Source organism: Peromyscus eremicus, chromosome 3, assembly GCF_949786415.1.
Source record: "Peromyscus eremicus chromosome 3, PerEre_H2_v1, whole genome shotgun sequence".
Lineage (NCBI taxonomy): Eukaryota > Metazoa > Chordata > Mammalia > Rodentia > Cricetidae > Peromyscus > Peromyscus eremicus.
Window position 1 is genome coordinate 7,745,756 of NC_081418.1, and position 17,314 is coordinate 7,763,069.

The following is a 17,314-nucleotide window of genomic DNA, read 5'->3' on the forward strand; positions in this document are numbered from 1 at the left end:
GTTTTACATCCATCCATTTTTAGAAAATCTATAATGTAAAGCAAAGCCATTGTTTTTTGTTTGTTTGCTTTAGTTATTTTCAAAGTATTTTGTAAATTGAAAATAACAATTTATACAGTATATTCTGCTCTCAGTTTCTCCTCCCTCAACTATTTGCAGATCCTCCCACCTCCCCACTCACCTAACTCTGTGCCTTCTTTCTCTCTTTAGAAAACAAACAAGCCAGAATAGATAAAAACCAAAAAATATCAACAAAGAGAAAGTACAACACACACACACACACACACACACACACACACACACACACAAGAACATAAAATCTTTCCTCCTTCCCTTTAAAGCCCTTAGGGGAGGGGTTTGATGAAGACATTCCACTTAGGATTGACTGTTCCAAAGTCTCACTGTCTGCATATTGTCCAATTATACATATTGGTGTTAATTTCCATCTACTGCAAGAGGAAGGTTCTCTGATGACGATGAGTACTCACTCACTGACATACAGGTATAACAAGATGTCCTTAGGGGTCATTTTATTGCTGTGTTCCTTGAGAAGAACAATAGTATTCTGTTTTCCCCTAGACCTATCTACTCTCAGGTTCTGGGCTATCTGAGCAATCAGGCGTGGATTCCATCTTGTGGAAAGGGCCTTAAATCCAATCAGGGAGCAGTTGGTTACTCCCACGGTGTTGTACCACTGCTGTACCAGCATAATACGCACAAGATTGCAGGGTTTACAGCTGGAATATGGTCACCTTTCTCTTCTAGTATCATGCAGAGTACCTTCCAGCACCATGACCAGTAGGGTTGAAGGCTTTAATTAGGCACTAGTTCAACTTCTCCATTTTCAATGAGATATGTAAGTATTATCTTCTGCAATAGGGCCTTGCCATCAGATCAACTGATTAGCCTTAGGTATTAGCCTGAGTTGGTTGGGGGTTTCTATGGGGCTGGTTTTCACCAACAGCTCAAGATCCAGCTATACTACTCTTGGGTATATACACAATGGACTCTACATCCTACTACAGACACACTTGTTCATTCATTGCTACTCTATTCATAATAGCCAGAAATTTTGAACAGTTTATGTGTCCATCAATACATGAATGGATAATGAAAATGTCATATATTTGCACAATGGAATATTATTCAACTGTTAAAAACAGCAAAATTATGATACTGTTAAGTGGATAAAAGTAAAAATTCACCCTGAGTGAGGTAACCCAGACCCTAAAAGACAAATATTGTGTGTATTTTCTTATATGTGGATGCTATCTGTTAAGCCCTTGCTACGCATGCTACAATCTGCATAACCACAGAGGTTAGGTATAGAGTAAGGGAATAGGGTAGGAGGGAAGATCTCCCAAGTTAGGAGGAATAGACTATACAGTTAGAGAGGGACAGGCTGGGGATGGAGTGAGAGGATTAAATGGGGAGGTGGAGGAAAGAACAGTAAGGGATGGAATATGGGGAGGGACAACTAACGCTAGGTGGCCATTTGTGGCACTCTATGGAAACTTACTACTGTGGAAGGTTCTAAAATCTGTACATATACGAAAGAAACCTAAAGAAGTCACCAAATAACACAGGAGACAATGCCCCAACTTTATGTCTTTTGCCACCAAGTAAAACATCTAGTCCCAGAAATGTGTTAAATCTAGTTGAATTAATGTATTATTATTATTTTTAATTTATTTATTTTTATTTCACATACATTGATGTTTTGCCATGGGTGTTGGGTCTCAGGAATTGGAGTTACAGACAGTTGTGAGCTGCCATATGGGTGCTGGGAATTGAACCAGGGTCCTCTGGAAGAGCAGTCAGTGCTCTTAACCACTAAACCATCTCTCCAGCCCCGTATTATTATTTTTTAACTCAAATGAGTGGGATCTTCTGAGGAGAAACTGGGGCTTAGAACTAGGCTGTCCTTTTCAGCAGCAACAACAACACTGCACATCCCCATATGTGGATGTTTAAGAAAAAGTGTAAATAAATAAACACATAAATAAAAGTCACAAGGTTCTATGAATTAGAATAGTGACCCCTAGAGGCTGGGAGGTGAAAGGGGAAGGAAAGATAGAGTTAGAGGGCAGACACCGAAAATCAGTCTGGTGGAAGTCATCCATCCTAGGAATCTACAGAAGAGTGGGGTGATTACAGTTCACAACAACCTAGTTTTCTAATTCATGATTAGCTGGAAAAGAAGAGCTCAAACACAATACAATGATGTGAAGATCACCTCCAAAGACAACACAATGATATGGAGATTACTCCCATTTTATCAGCGTAGTGTGTGTGTGTGTGTGTATGTGTATATATATATATATATATATATATATATATATACATATATGTATATATATTAAAATATCAACTGAATGCCATTGAACATTTATTAAGTATTCATCCAAATTAAAAAAAATATTTTAGCAAACATTAAGTTTAACTATTTTAATTAATCATTACATATTTTATATATCCATTAAATTAACATATTGCACTCCATAAATCTGTACAACTAAAACAATAGATTTAAAAACAAAACAAAAAAGAAATCAGGCATTCCTGAAAGCCTTGAGTTCTTCAGCTGTGCTTTGGGTATGTTTATATCACATGTCTTCTTTTTTCAGTTTTCAAATATTCCTTTACAAATTAAAAAAAGAAGAAGAAAAGCAGTAAACCCATGCATTTTGTCTCTGCCTTTTCCTCTCTATTGTTCTTTACTTATATTCTTAAAACATGACAGCTCACCCAGCACTAAAGTGCGTTCTCCTTCTGGAAATTCTTTCTGATCGCTCCTCTGATGTGTCATTTCCTCTGACAGATTGGGAGATACGCCCCCCTTGCTGTCTGAACTTCCTTTAATTTCAAAAAGATTATCACAATGGTCTCTGAGGATTAATTTCGACTCCATTCCCACATCTCCCGCTGGGTGTGCCTCTCTGTGACCAGAGGATCATTCCGTTTCAGTTTTCTCTGAGTTCTGTTGTCTTGGCCAATGCTATACCATAGATCTTTCTTATGATGATATGTTCTATATATGCTCTGTCCATATGGTTGTTCCTCACCATATGCTTTTGATACTCTGAAACGTGGTGACACTGGAGAAGTCAGTTTTTAATTTTATATTTTATAATTGATTTAATTTTAATCAATTTAAACTTAACCATATGGGCCTCTGTGTTAGACAGTGCTGCTCTAAACAACAGTATCTTATTTTTAATTTATTTCAATATAAATTTCTTTACATGTATTTAAAATTATAAAATAAATATAGGAATAAAGGCATACAATTATATGTAATGTGTGTTTATTTTCACTTCTACTTACAGATCTGAGGAAGGTTTGGAAAAAAGTAATTGTAGATTCCATTTTTTTAGTAAACACTTTGCAAAGAAGTGAAACGAATTTCTAAATTATTTCTTTAGATAATTGTTTATTTTCCCAAAACGGGTGTGGAAGCTCATTAAATAGTTCCTGAATTATTATGTGCAAATGCAGAGGTTGAAAGTGTGTCCCTAACAAGCCAGCTAGCTGCGGAAATTCTCCAGTTTATCCCAGTGGAAGTACAAACACTGAGATATTGACAAAACTTGGCAGTTGGTTTTGCTTTCATGTTGTTTGCTTGAAAGTGACAGAAAAAAACGCAAATCAAACCGACTTGAGAGAAAAGGACAGTGCTGCCGTACATGTCTGCAATGTCTGTGTTTAGAGTTGAGCTCCTCCAGGGAGCTCAAACCTGGGTGTGGTCTCCAGTGCCTCCAAGGAATAAAAAGATGCAGAGGAGAAATTGTGCAGCATTTGCTTGGGTTGGGTTCATACTTGGAATCTTCCTGGGGAGCTACTTTCCCCCAGTGAGCTCTGTTCTCAGATACAAGGTAGGTCCTAGGTGCTTCTATTCTGTTTTGAAAGTTCTGGGTCTTCTGGATAAGAGATGATATTTCCCCATTGTTTCAGTAAACCCCCAGGTTTCCTCCAATGAAGCGGTCAGGTCCGTTCCCTTCCTGCACAGTCGAAAGGAGCAGTGCTATTGATATGGTTAGGAAGAGGAGACACTTGGAATGAGTATAGAGGGTTTCCCAGGGGAAATCCAGGCTACAGTCAGCAAGGAAGGGGAACACAGAGGGCGTGGCTGAAACCCCTTGAGTATCCACTCCACCCATGCACTGTGCCATTCTGAGCTCTACACTTGCTCTGGATTGTCGAAATCAAGAGCCCTTTTCGTAAGCAAGAGTCTGTTTTCTCTGTGAGTGTCATTACAGAATGCTCAAAATAAACCTACCAAGAGGCATTGCCCAAAGAAATTCCTGTCTAGTGTTTTGTTTATTCCACCAATTAATTCTATAGAAAGCAATCTCAACAACTTATTACTGATAAACCCTTTTTAACAAACACTGATGCATTTGTTGATTTTTCAATAGTGTTAACTTATACTCCATGTTTTGCCAGGACATATCTGGGTTGTCAAAAATAAAATCCTGGCAACTCAAACTTCTTAGCTCTAGGATGCATCAGATATATTACAGCTATCAACAAATCTGCTTTCTCGGTGTAGAAACACTGATTTTATTTGGTGTCCTTTAATGGTCACACTGGAATGAAGTTCATTTCATACAGTGGGGTACTTCCAGAACCTCTGAATAGGTGATAAGTCGCATACTATCTCTGGGGGTGGGAAGGATTATCTTTGCCGAATTTGTTTAAATCAGTTAACAATATTCACCAAGAGGTGGGGACAGCAGAAATGGACAACATACAAATACAAGCAAACAAAGATGGGTGCTTTAGAAGTCTCCAGTAAATAGAAATTCCAGTGTTCAAAACCACGCAGTAAACTGTACATCACATGAAAGAGAGTGTCACACATTCAAAGGACAAAGAGGGATGTAGTGCTTTTCCTGGGGTATGGACATGATGGCACATAAGAAGTGAAAATCTGCATCTGTGTGACCCTCCACCACTAGCCTGTCATGGCAAGGCCTTCAAGTTGCAAGGGTTCTTTTCTTACTGGCTTTATGTTAGATACACAATAACATATGATGATGGCAATTCCTAATACCATATTCTTGTTTATTTACCCTGAGGTCTCGACAGTACAGACATATGTTACAAATACCTTTCTTTGTGTCATTTGTATAAACATGCTTTACATCAGCTTGAAGAAAAACATCCACTTTAGGTTTCTCTTTGAGGCCATTTCTTTGAGGTTATTATTATTATTATTATTATTATTATTATTATTATTATTAAAGTAGAGGGGAAATACTCAAAATCAATTTTTATCCACAGCACTACACGAAAGAGCAAAATATGGTTTAGGATGATTTGAGAATTGAATAGTTTCCTTTAGTGCAGCATAAGTCCACTTTTGATGGACAAATATAGACACTCACATTTCATCAGGCATTTCTATACATTCCGAGTTTCAATCAAACTGAGCTAGTACATCTGTCATTTGACAAGGGGTATTTTGGTACAAACACCAGCTACTGTGTGAGGACTTTAAGGACATAAGATGAGAAACAGCTCCATGACAAGGAAGTGGTCACACAATATTTTCCTTGCAGTAGAAGTAATTCAAGCTTAGAGCAAACACCTGTCCATGTTGCAGGGTCACCTACGTTGATAAAAGCAAAGGGTTGCATCCCCATATGATCACACGCTTCTCTACTACTCACTTTTCATAAGAACTATGTTAGCTAACATCTCCATAGCTTTATGAAAGGCATAAAGAGATTGCATATTCAATCAACAAATACACTCCCCCAATTACAGATATTTCTGACATGAACCTTACAGACAGGAACAGTTGGTATACTCTAAAACAAACATCTTATTGTTAGCTCAACAAGCACCTGGTAAAATACCAAGTCATGTAAATAAAAGAGGCTTTGGGTGTTTTGTTTTTTTTTTCTTTTGTTCTTAGTTTTTAAACTTCACTTTCAAAAAAGCTGTAATTCACCCTTATGGACTCCACAGTGTGCTAGAGATTGGAGAGTAGATTATATAAGATCTCAGTTGGTCCCTGCTGGAAAGAAGGGCAGCAAAGGGCAGAGAGCTCCATGCTTTGCTGCTTTCTCTCGCTCTTGTCTTCTGAAACTTCTGCACCCTATAAATCTCCAAGCGCTCTGTCTTTCTCATGGGCTGGCAATAAGTCGCTGCTTGATCCTGTTCTTTGGGAAGAATGATAAAGAAGTGGTACCTCGGGACTTGTTTCTTGAGGATGGAGTCTCGGGAAACAGGAACTCCTGGGTTGCTAGCCCTCCAGGTTCGGATATAAAACAAAGTTCTGCCCTTTACACTGGAAGGCAAACTCCAATCGCCTGCACGTGTATTTTATAGAGTCTGTGAAAAGAGCATCTTCGCAGAGCCAAGGATTTCCACAAGGTGCCTTTGTGTTATTTCATGTCAGGCTTTAGATTATGAGGGATAGGGGCATATGGTAAGACCCTAAATCCTTGCACTTTTGCAACATATTAATCCTTATTCTCCCAGTACTCTCTCCTGAAAGATTGCTGTACCTGGTTGATCGTGAGAACCACTGGGAAGCCTTCATTCTTATGCTGTTTTACTTTTAAAAAATAACTTTCTAATATTCTGGTGATTGTATAGGTTTAGAAAATATCCTATTCTGAAAATAACGAAGTCATTCTAATCAGTGAGCTCCACTCCCCACTTGTCCTGCTATACAGAAATGTGTCTATTTCATCTTCTATTGCAATACTTCACAACTTGGAAATTTCTTGTGAGAGGGATACAGTGTGAGGCCAGGTGACTGAGAAGAATGTATCAAAGAGGGTGAAGTTGGTCACAGTCTTAGATTGGTGAAGAAGGTTTTGTCAGTTGACAAGTATTTCTTAAGCATTCGTACAACCAAGAAGTCGTGGTCAGTGGTACGTCAGGCGAAAGAATGAAGCAAGAAGGGTACACAAAGGATGAGGTGTTAAATTGTTAACATTTCAAGAGGGAAGTAATTTTGAATTAGCATTTCAGTGAAGAGCTTTTCTTTGAAATTCATGTACTCAATAGTAAGGTTTAGACTTCATAAGCAATCAGAAGCCATAGGAAATTTTGGCAGGCAAGTAACTTTACCTGTGTGTTTTAGAAAGCTCTGTCTTGGAAGGCAAGACGGCTCAATAGGAAAGATGCTTGGTGCCAAGGCCGATGGCCTGAGCTTGATCCTCAGAGTCTACATGGTGCAAGGAGAGAATAAACTTCTACAATTGTGCTCTGACTTGTACACGTGAACCATAGCACTCACCACACTCCCATAAAATATATAAATAAATAAATGTTTAAAAATTAAAAGGAAGAAAGAGTTCTGTCTTGGGGCTGGGAAGATGGCTTACTCAGTAAACTGTGGCCTGTAATTCTGAAGACTAAAGTTAGATGCTCAGTACCCATGAAAAAGCTGGATACAGATAGTGTGTACTTACAAAAATCCCAGTGCTTGGAGGTCAAGATGGGAGCTGCTGACTAAGCAGTCTAGAGAACTAAGTCCGTGTGCCCCACGTTCAGTGAGAGACTTCATCTCAAAAATGAAGGTAGAGAGCAAGCGAGGAAGACACTAAATGTGTATCTGCACCACTCCCCCAGCATGTGTGCATATGCAAACACACACCTACACACACACACACACACACACACACACACACACACACACACGGGGGGGGGGGAGAGACAGACAGAGACAGAGAGACAGAGAGACAGAGAGAAAGAGATCAAGAAGGACCATCCTACCATCAGTGCAGACTCAGTGTAGACAGAATAGGAAAGAGACTATTAGGAAAAACTGTAATTACCTGGTAATAATAATGATAGACAGCAGATGCTAATTATAGGCCATTTAACTTTCATTAACTCAGTCTGTGCTATAAAATATATAAAAACAAATTCCGTGTATTCTAGAGAAGGTATCTAGAGGTAAGGGGATAAAACTGAAACTAAGCACAAAAGAAAATGCTTGGGAAGATTTTAAGAGATGAGACTTGGAAAACAAACGTGAAGCACTTGTAGATCACCTGAGATGACTTTCCTTTGATAGATACTGACTTTGGAAGAGTAGTTCATGTCATATATTACTACTTCCAGACATGGAAGGTAATTTTTTAAATATAATAAATGATTTATATTCACTATTAGTACTTTTTATTCTCTTCTCATAATTAAAAAATTACTATTATAGCTTTTAAAACCTTTGCTACTACAAATAAACCTACCATTTGGGTTCAGTACAATTTTTGACTTATAAGTTGTTGAAAGGATGGTTCACAGTCCTTCAAGGAACCGATGTCTATAGATAGGGTAATAGTACACTACAATAGAATGATACTGTCAAGGGGTGGGATTTAGTCAGGCTTTGAAGAATTAGTTCATCTGAATGGACACACAACATAGACACAAGTGGAGAATTTGGTAAAAGAACAACATTTTTGCATATACTTTATGTGTTCTGCCACTGGTGTGTTCAAATCTAAAGGAAAATAAAAACATTACCAAATACTTGTTTTTGTTCTGTTAAGGACCACTCATATGGATTAAAAGAAGTAATAACAGTTATCCACTTGAAGTGAACTGTGAGCACCAAAATATACAGTGTTAGGGTTTCTACAGCTGGGAAGAGACACCATTGCCATGGCAACACTTACAAAGGAAAACCTTTAACTGGGGCCAGCTTACAGGTTCAGAGGTTTAGTCTATTACCATTATGGTAGGAAACGGCAGCACACAGACAGACATGGTGCTAGAGAAAGAGCTGAGAGTTCTACATCTGGATGGGCAGGCAGCAGGAAGCAAGAGTCACACTGGTCCTGGTTTGAGCATCTGAAACCTCAAAGCACATCCCCAGGGACATACTTTGCAGTTGGACTTTTCTTTGGTCTGCCAGCTCCCAGTTGATGACATGGAGACTTATTAATAATCTTGGGAACTCGGCCTTCGCTTAGGCTTATTCCACTCGCTCTTGTAACTTAATTTAACCCGTATTTTTATTAGTCTACATTCTACCATGAGACTTTTACCTCTCCCTCATTTTGTGTCTCTGACTCATTCCACATCTCTGTGGTGTCTTTCACATGCCTAGATTCATCTCTTCCTTCCTCTCTCTCTGCCCAGAAGTCTTGCCTATACCTCCTGCCTAGCTATTGGTCGTTTAGCTCTTTATTAAACAAATCACAGTAATATATCTTCACACAGTATACAAATATCCCACAACATTTCCCCCTTTTAGTCTAAATAAAAAGGAAAAATTTTAACTCTAACATAGTAAAACCATATACAATTATCAGATAAGAATTACATTTACAATGTCCAGTCCATTAGTATTGACAAATTCAAAGAAAATACTCAGTTATCTATCCTATCTTGTTGAGTCCAAAGTTTTGTACCTAAATCACTTTCTATCCCAACTTGCATTACCAACTGAAAACTAATTTTTTTAGACCTCAAATCATTTTTCTTATATAAACAACTTAAGCATTTATGTTTCTCAACCTTATATATTTATACCTCTTTTGTGAATTTCTTTTTTGTATTTGGTAACAAAGAAAATTATAACTATAACTATCTAGTCTTTAATTCCATCAAAGACTCAAGAAGGACATATTACCTGAGTAAACAGGAAGTACAGAGCAAACAACTTCCAAAACTATAGAAATGACAGAGACATCTGGTTGCCTGGACAGTCACCCAAGGTTCCTCTGTAATGTTAGGGAATCCTTCTTTGGCTTACATACCTAGAATATCTGACAGATTTTCTTGTGAAGCAGGAATTTTGAAGGACCGGCCTACCTTGTCTGGCAAAGTTTGGCTGTTGCCTTCTTTTGTGTCCTGTTCATTCTATTTGAACAGCATACTGTCAGAACCTGAGGCAAGGGCAGTTTCTTGCCCAAATGACTAACTTTGCCACATTGAAAGCAAACTCCATATGGAAGTTCTTTGATGCTCTTCCACCTCTTTTGAAGTAAAGTGATGCTGCCAGGAACAGATGTGTCTCACTGTCATGAAAAGCCTTATGTTATTAAAACATTTTAAATGCCACATTCTACAGGTCTTTGAAGAGTTTGAAGACCATGTATCTATTTAAAATATATCTCTGTTTGACTTTGAAAACATACCTAACATGACTATAAGTTTGTTATAAATGACTACCTACTAACCTGCATTTCTTTATTATCCTACATAGCTTTTAAGTACTAGAAATTTACATTATATTGCTAAAAAAAGAGTAGAAACGTTTATACAGTATAACTAAAATAACATTAATTTTTGTCAATATACAAAAATACATACCAATGTAAAATATTTGAGACTAGTAACTTTTTACTTTTTCCCCTTCAGAAAGAGATGCCTGAATCTAATCTCCTTTGTTCAGCTTTTTTCCTGCCCATGACCAATAACAACTTGTTACCAACCCCTCTGAACAATGACAAACATCTATATACCACCAAATGACCAAAAACCATCCACCTCACCTCTTGGGAATATGGGCATTGTTCTCTAGACTACTTCCTGTTGTCTGGGGCAATGGAATTTTTAGAGGACCTTGAGAAGATTGGGATATTGATCCAGTCCTGAGAGAGCTAGCAGTATTATTCTTTGTTTAGTCACTGTGTAATGGGAAAGCGTAGCATTATCTGAAGTTTTGGCTGGATAGTCTGTGAGGCTGGACCATCTCAGCCAGCAGCTTTGAAGTTGTTCTAGATGCAAAATTTTGAGGAAACTGCAACAGAGGCATTCTGAAAGGCTGAATCACTTGGGCTAGTTGGCTTCATTGGGATTTGGTCCATTTTTTTTCTGGAAACACATAAACTTTTAAAGGCAATATACATATTTGCATTAATACAAGTATGGAATGTCCAGTGTACACAAGTCAGTTAAAAATGATTTTTTGTTTTGTTTTTTGTTTGGGCAGGTAAAAGGCATCTGTTAAATTTATAAATTTGTATGGACTATATAACCAAACCTATATCCACACCATATGAAAGGATGGCATGTAATAATAAGTCACGAGGGTTTTGTAACCAACAAGATTTATCATGTCTCACCCAGTCTCAGAGATGTTCCCATATTAGATGGATCAGCATATATTTCACCTGTCCTGTAGTCTTTCTTGGTTTATTTTTTCATGTCTGTAGCCAAGATTCTCAGAGATCTCCCTCAATTAAATCTGATCTTCATTAATTTTGAAGAGAACTATAACTGTTTGTTTCCTGTGGAAACAAAGGCATAAACGCTTTCCTGACAAAACATTTAAAACAAAAAATATATGTTGATTTAATTTAGCAGTATCCATAATCCAATGTCTCTCAGAAGCTATTGCTTTTTGCACATTAGCATCGGTTTTAGTTTAGGTTTTTATTGCCGTGAAAAGACAGCATGACCATGGCAACTCTAATAAAGAATACATTTAATTGACGTGGCTTGCTTACAGTTTCAGAGGTTAACTCCATTATCATCATGGTGGGGGCACGACAGCATGCAGGCAGACATGGTGCTGGAGCAGTGAGTGCTACATCTTGCAGGCATCAGGAAGTCAACTGACTGTTACACTGATGAAGCTTGAGAAAAGAGACCTCAGGGCCTGCCCCACAATGATACACTTCCTCCAACAAGACCACATGTACTTCAACAAGACCACAACTCCTAATAGTGCCACTCCCTTTGGGGGCCATTTTCATTCAAATCACCACAGCCTTTAAAAATTCAAAGTTAAGCAAACACCATACAGGATCCAGACTCACTGTGTATTTCCCATCTTTATGTGGATTTTTTTTATATTACTTTTATTTTTCTTTACAGACTTTATTTTATTATTTTTAAGCTATTTATTTTTTGTATGCCTGTCTATACCCATTTTCTTTTCTTTCTTTAGCATCTAAGCACATTTTTAAACATATTGTACCTTTTTAGTATTTATATCTATGAGTCTATGGAGACCATTATTATTCAAATTACCAAATACACCCAATAAAAGATTCCAGATATGTGTTATTTCCTTGGAAGGGAGAAGAAATAAGAGGGATACACACCAAAACTAAGCTTCATTTATTTAATTAGTTATTTTTGTGGAGTGGAAATTGAACCCATGACCTTGCACATTCCAGACTAGTATTATACCACTGAGGTATATCCTCAGGCCTTTAAGCATTGCTGATGATTAATAGAAGTGATGTCAACCTCAACAATAAGAAAAATGTAGACATAAATACAGCATAAGGAAGCATAGAAAACTGAAGCTTCTGAGGTTTGTACCTGGATAAAGAGAGGAAATACATAAAACTAGGAAGAATACTGGTGTGCTGGTAGGTGGCATTTTTAGCTTAATCCCAATTTTATTACTAAAGTGTTAAAAGCACTTTGAGTTCATAGATATAAACAAATATATATATATATATATATACACACAAATATAATATATGAACATTGTTGTAAAAAACTCACTTATATTCTTTAATATGAGCCTTCCTTCACATAAAATTATTACCATTTATATTTTATTTAATACTTTTTCTGAAACCAAGTTTCCTGTGCAAGGTAGTTTTTCTTTCATGCAAAGAGAACTCATTCCAGAATTTTAAATAATAATTTATGCTGTTCCTGATATTACAAATATTGAATTGTTAATAAATATCCTTCTTGATGTCAATAGTTGCCATAAAAACTAGAAAGGAATAGTTTTGCTCTGGAGTCCCAGCTTAAAGTCCTCCCCTCAAGCATTAAAAATAAATCTGTCATGCAGTTGCAACCAAGATTCTCTGTTTTCACTTCCCAAAGCCTTACTAGATGGAGTTGCTCCTCAAAGTGTGTGTGTGTGTGTGTGTGTGTGTGTGTGTGTGTGTGTGTGTATGTGTGTGTGTGTGTGTGTGTGTGTGTGTGTGTGTGTGTGTGTGTTGAGGGAGGTGTCTTGGAAGGCATTCAAAGGGCAGGGTGCTATTGACAGATACATAAGCATTGCCAATGCCTGGTTTGAAAAAGACATTTCAATGATGGATATTAATTTGTGACAGTTTTGTTTATAATAAAATGTAGTCAACCTAAAGACAACTCTGTCAACTTTTAAAACAGGAAGAACAGAATGAAAGCAAAGTGATCTAAGAGTGGACTCTAGTGCACCCAAAGTGATCAATTATTTCTTTCATAACTGACAGGAAAATAAAGCAACTCAGACCATGGAAAATAATTTTCTATGCAGTGCATCCATATCTTAAATTCCCCTTTCCATTGCATACAACTGCAGTGTCATCTTGGTAGAAGCTCTCTTGTTGGTGAAACATTTTATTTTGGGCACATTATATTATATGCATGATGTTCCTGACAGTTTGCTTTCCTGAGTCTCTGAATGCAAATAGAACCCATCCACGGTTAGCTCTTACACACTTCCTGCAAAGTCATTCAGAGCTAGTGACAGTAGCCGGAGACACCTTTGCTTTGCAATGAATAGTCAATGAAACAATGTAGGTAGGTCATTTAATATAGTTGTAATCGATTGCTGCCGTTGCCTTTCCGGCCAAGCTGTTGTGCAGGAACAGATTTTTAATTAAATAAATAGCTGGGTCGGCAGGCAGGTGCATCTGGGCAAGCAACCTGCCTCTGGATGTGGTTTGCAGTGGTTGCTTGGCAACACAACATAGTCAGTCTCTGAACAACAGCTGCACCCTCTGTTAGCAGCTAGCAGATGCTCACACCTCAGAGGATGGCGTCAGAAATAATGATTTCTGAATAATAGCTCATGGAGCTCTCTAATACATGGGGAGGGGGAAGCTTGAGTAATGAAGGTCAGAGACATTTCAGCCTGTTGTGGTGCATGTGAAGTTGCATTTAGCAAAATTGCTAGGAAAAAAAGACAAAAACATTTCTCCTATGCCCTACAAAAGGAAAAGAGAAAATGAATATATAATTTATAAAGGAAATGTAGGGGTGCTTCGGTGTATATTACTTCATTTAATTCTTTCAATAAGCATCTATGATAAATGTTACAACTGCAAGCAAGCTACTAGGTTTCAAGGAATTTGAATCACTTATAAATATAAACTTCTATGATTAATTTAGTATGCAAATTTAAAACTGTGTGGCAAATAGAAATTCAAGACAAAGTGTTTAACATATTATAAGATAAAATATGTGTAATGTAATAACTGTTACTCCCAGCAACTGGTAGCTGTGCTGGCGTCTAACTACATTTTTTACATAATGCCTACAGGAGCATGCTCACATTTAATACAACCCAAAACTCGAGTCATCTGGCGTATCAAAACTAATTAGAAATAAAATAAAATATAGGCCTGGAAACAATGAGTCTCTGTACTAATAAGAATGTGTAATTAAGTTGTGATGACCAGAATCCCTACTATTTTATTAGGATCAAATTATCCCATGCAATGAACATATGGCCCCAACTTCCACTTGGCTTTTGGTATAAAGTTAGCTAAGTGAAGTTATTAGAGTATTTACTATATTCATTTTGGCAAAACAGAAGATGTGGTTTAACATTATCTGAAAATACAATATTTATGCTTTCAAGGGGTTCTCCAATTCCAAGTCAATTTGTATGTGGTGTTTTTTGTTTGTTTTGATTTTTTTGCCCCTAGATTTCATTCTGTGCACACATGGGTATGGGAACTGAAGGACAGAATCAGATTGATGGAATCACACAGATGAATCTGTGATGACATGATCAGATTTTCCCTGTGTTTGTGACAAATGGAGTGTATGTAACAATGAAGCATCTCCAATACATAAATATCAGTAGATTTTATCCTTTTGATAAAATCTAAGAAGCAAAGTCTATTTTTTTAAATGTATGTTCCAATAAAATATATGTTCAAATATTGTATGTATGTATATTATACTATTTTCCTGTTAATTTTTGGACAAACGCTATTTATTTTTTTCCTTTTAAATACTTAAAACCTTAAGTTGGCTAAATAGCATTTTGTAAGTTGTCACTTTGAATGACGAACTCGGTTCTTTTATTTGTTTTTACTTTGTGTGTGTGTGTTCATGTATGTATTTGTATTCATGTGTGCATGTGTGTATGCATATATTGAGGGTGCATGTGGAAGACAGAGGTGAACCTTGGGTATTGTTCTTAGGAACTGTCCACTTTGTTTTTGTGAGACAAGGCATTTAACTGGCACCCAAGGCTCATGGATTAGACTAGGCTGCCCAGCCATTGGGCCCCAGGGAGCCGTCTGTCTCCACCTGCCCATTTCTGGGATTATAAACCCACATCACCATACCTTGCTTTGTACATGAGTTCGGGGGATTGAGCTTGCACAGCTAACACTTTGCCAAGTGAGCTCTCTCTCATCCCTAGTGCAGCTCTTTAAATAAATATTGAAACTCCAACAATTGAATATATAAATTGTGACATAGCATTGAGTTAATCCCACGGTGTGTCACTAAAGTGGGTTATTCCTTGTAGAATCAAAAAATTGTACATAACCTAGTGTTTCTTTCATAATCATCTCCTGGATCTTAGTGAATCTACTGAGTCAATAAAGAATCCATTCTCTAAAGGGTATTGTCTTCAAAGACAATACTGTTTGGACTCATTTCTGTAGTGTTACCAGAGAAATTTCTTAGAGCCTGTAGAGTTCTGGGAAGCAAGAGGAGGCACAGCCTTCTCCCCTTCTTCTTCATGAAGCTGGCCATGGTGTTGCTCAGCCCTAACCGCGCCATGGCTGTTGATGACCATTGTCCTTAGGAGGGGTTGTGGGAAGATGGCATCTGAATGCCTCTGTTTGGGAAAAAAGGAAAGAAAGATTTTCAAGAATAAATAAAAACTTTCCCTTTTGAAGAAGGCACCTTTTTTTGGTTGGACACATAATTGAGTTTTAGGGGGAATGCAATCCTCCACTATTACTTAACCCATAGGCAGACCTAAATGCTTAGCAAACTTTCAAGTAATACTCAAATCATTTCACTCATTTACTCTCTGGTGTTGTATATGTACTGAGGGCAGGATGGAAAATTACCCTTTCTGGGCATTTAAGAGTGTGTTTTGATTGGTAGTTCACCACATAGAGTTTTCTACCATCAAAGCTTGCTATATTCGTTTATCCAGGTACATTTAATTTGTAACTGGGGTTAATGTCCAAGCAGCCATTCACCTCTAAGGAAACTATTGTGAGTCACTGATTTATAAAGCCAATAAAAATGTGTAACACCCTAAATAACTTTTTAATATAAAGTGGAAAAAAATCTAGTGGGTAGTACTACTAAATAGAAAAGTAAAAATGTTGTCTCTGATCTGTGTTCTGTCAGTGTGTCCGGGAATGGTGTAATAGGCAAACTATGTCTCCTCTCTTGAATTACTGCTGTGAGTAAATAGAACAAAGTAATCACTAAATACCAGGTAAACAGAAACCAAGAGACAGTCTATGAACTAACCTGCTGCTAACTAACCATTTAAAAATTGGCAAAGTCATGATGGAAAAGAAGCCACAGCATCATAGTAAGATGCACTGTGCAATTCTCCATTGCACTGGACTAGGAAAAGGCCATCAGTGGGAAAATCGTCAAAATCTGAACAGGGTGATGCAGCAGAACGCAGCACTCTGTCAGTGTTAATTTCCTCATCACCATCATGTTACATGAGGATAAACAACAATTTTGGACTATCTGCATTTTTAAAATATCTGAGTAATTTAGAACCATGAAGTCAAATGATAATAATTATAAATTTATTATATCTCATGAAGTAACTTTTGGATACAATGCCTTCAAAAGTTATGTATTAAGCTCTTATTATTAAAGACATTTTCTTTGTGATAATGACTGATGCCATTGAGGACAAAAATATAGATGGAGTCAGTTTTTTTTTTTTTTTTGTGGTTTTTCGAGACAGGGTTTCTCTGTGTAGCTTTGCGCCTTTCCTGGAACTCGCTTTGGAGACCAGGCTGGCCTTGAACTCACAGAGATCCGCCTGGCTCTGCCTCCAGAGTGCTGGGATTAAAGGCGTGCGCTACCACCGCCCGGCCAGATTTTTTTTTTAAGAGTAGAACAGAGAGTGTAACAACAGTACAACCAGAGTAAATGAGGACCATTTGGGGACAGACCGGGGGCAGACTGGGATCACCATATTTAGGGAGCCTATTTAGAGAAGAACTTTTGGACTTGCAGAGGAACAGACTGTAATAAAAATGAGTCATCCATCTCTATACTCCAGCCACTTAGAGCTTTGTGTACAGTAAAACCTCAGTAATAATGATTAGCTGCACAGGAGCCTGCTGAAGAGGTCAGCTTCTATATGGAATTATGACAGACTTCATCTGTTTTTTAATAATCTGAGATTGGCTGACACAGGAGGTAAATT

The 17,314-nt window shown here is 37.5% G+C and overlaps 1 non-coding gene across 1 annotated transcript; it reads left to right on the plus strand.

The window, feature by feature from the left end:
• The first annotated feature begins 15,529 nt into the window (after positions 1-15,529).
• LOC131907596 (small nucleolar RNA U3) lies at positions 15,530-15,735 on the plus strand. Its single transcript, XR_009378489.1, has one exon. It is a non-coding gene; the product is annotated as a small nucleolar RNA U3 (small nucleolar RNA).
• The last annotated feature ends 1,579 nt before the right edge of the window (positions 15,736-17,314 follow it).